The sequence below is a fragment of the Tamandua tetradactyla genome, chromosome 18, assembly GCF_023851605.1.
Source record: "Tamandua tetradactyla isolate mTamTet1 chromosome 18, mTamTet1.pri, whole genome shotgun sequence".
In the NCBI taxonomy this organism is placed as follows: domain Eukaryota; kingdom Metazoa; phylum Chordata; class Mammalia; order Pilosa; family Myrmecophagidae; genus Tamandua; species Tamandua tetradactyla.
In genome coordinates this window covers 12,879,461-12,881,974 of record NC_135344.1, presented here as the reverse complement: position 1 = coordinate 12,881,974, position 2,514 = coordinate 12,879,461, and positions in this window count along the sequence as shown.

Below are 2,514 nucleotides of genomic sequence, written 5' to 3'. Positions count from 1 at the left end.
GCTATACTTATATTGCTCTTATAATTAAAAAATAATTTTTGAAACAGTTAAGTGCTACTGGGAGGTTCTAATAAATGAGAATTAGGAAGAGAACAATGAACTTCAGGATTTCTCATAACACTAAAGGGGTAGGTAGGCACCCGTGGAGTTAAGTCCATCTCCTACTACTGAAGGAGATGTGAAAGTTCCTGTTTGGCATGCATCAGGTGTCAAGTGGATTCAGTCTTCTTGGTGGCTTATCCCAGGAAGCAGAGAGCAAACAGAACTGAGTAAGTTCCTCTGGTAGTCTCCTGTACCAGGCCTTTGAAGAGACCTGGACTATATTCAACCATGTGGCAGGGGCCCCCATAGCCCTCCTTTCCTCCCGTTGGTGTGCTTAGAAAGGCAGCATGGCCTAAAGGAAATCACGTGTAGCAAGACAGGCAAGTTGAGATCTTGGCCAGCTTACTTGACCTGAATTCACCTTGCCTATCAGCATGTTTGGAATAATTGTCTTGTGAGAGTGGAGGGAGAATTGAATGCGAGGGTATATGTGAAGTATCAGGAAACATAGGTAATCGATGAATGATGTTTCCCCCTCTCCTCATTTCCTTATCGTAGTAGTATCAAAACCATCCCTGTTCTATATGAATATACAGAGCTGTCTTTACCTTGGTGGCAAAAAAGCAGGAAAGGAGGAAGAGGAAAAAAAATAACACTGAGACATGGAGGGAAGGGATAACTTGAAGCAGCAGCAGAGGCATAGCTGAGGGGCACCAGTGGAGGGTGACTTGGTTAGAGACGTGGGGCACCAGTGAAGGGAGCTACAGAGGCCTTGGTTAGAGATGTGGGGCACCTGTGAACGGGGCAGCAGAGGCCTTGGTTATGGATGTGGGGTACCAGTGAAGCGGGAGCAGGAGAGGGGTTTATTAGAAATGTGGAGCATCAGTGAAGGGAACTGGCTAAGATGCTCAGAAGCAGGCAGTGCATCCACCAGGCAAATATTATAGATTACAGATCAGCAGAAGTAGCAGCATCCATGGTACAGGGCTGTGGCAAAGACTGGCCAAGGGATAGTGGAGTGAGAACCTCAAGTTAACAAAGGCAGTCACTTAGAAAGAGCAGAGTCCAAAACCTATAGCAGTGGGTCCCTCTAGCAATGACAGATATCATTGCTGGTGAGCTTTTGCCAAAAGACAGATATGATGACATGCTTGTTCCCTAAACCTCTGGGATTTGCAAAAGGATTCTTAAGCTTTCCTCTTTCTAAGTGGTGAGGGATGAGATTTACGAAGAGATCCATGGTCATTAGAAGCCATTTACAAAGCATTTGGTGGCATTTTGCCTTTCCTCAGCCCCACACTTAACTGGGAAAAGATTATAAGCATATTTTGTTTATGAAGTGGGCATTTCTCTTCTCTTCCTCTTCTCTTCTCCTCTCTACCATTCATTCTCCTCTATAATAGCAAGCCAATTTTCTGTGGTGGAAGTAACTGTCCCCTATCACATGCAAATCAAAGTGCTTCTCTTCCTCCATAAAAAGTGGAGTCAGACTTCCCATCCTCAGTCCTAGTAAAGCTGGAAAAGGGGAAGGTGCATCCTGTGGCAGAATCTCAACTATCTGGAAGTGCTCTGGTAGGACTTTGGACCTTGAAATAAGGGTGCTGAGACAAAAGGAGAGGTTGTCAATCTGAGAGACAGAGGCCTATGAGCCTGTCCTTGCTAGGAGAACATAGCTGTCCCTCCTCTCCCTCGTCTTCTCTAACCAACTTGGTTTCTTTCCTTTGTCAAGGCTCCTAGAATTTCATGAGACTCCAGATCTCTCTAGTAAATTATAATTTGCTTGAACTGGCAAAAAAGAGCTAATGTGCATGCCTCCAAGACACTTCATCTGATGCAACATCTAAGTGGGAAGAACTCTTACTAGCAGAGATAAATTGAGGAAGGGTAAATTACTGGATACATCGGCAATTAGAAAATACTGCCTCATGAGGAAGACAATTTTATGTCTGGATTTATTTAATTTTTAAAAATATCTTCCCAGCATTGTACTAAATCTTCTCCTCTGTCATGTGATTCTCAGTAAGAAATTATAAAGCTTAAAATTAAGTCATTTGTGACTTAGGAAAATAGATTTCATTGAACTACTAAAGCAAAAACCAAATTGCAAAGGATTGAGGTGAGTGAGTGGTGGAGGTTTGGGAGAAGTGAAAGTAGTTGATAAAGGGAGAGAAATAACATGCTAGCACGAAGCAGTGACAGATCTCAGGGAATGTCTTTAAAGAGCTGTACTGGTCTGAAAGGATGTGTGTTCCCTAGAATAGCCATGTTTTAATCTAAATCCTATTTCATAAAGGCAGAATAATCTCTATTCAGTATTGTATGTTTGAAACTGTAATCAGATTATCTCCCTGGAGGTGCGATTTAATCAAGAGTAGTTGTTAAACTGGATTAGGTGACAACATGTCTCCACCCATTTGGGTGGGTCTTGATAAATTTCTGGAGTCCTATAAAAGAGGAAACATTTTGGAGAAT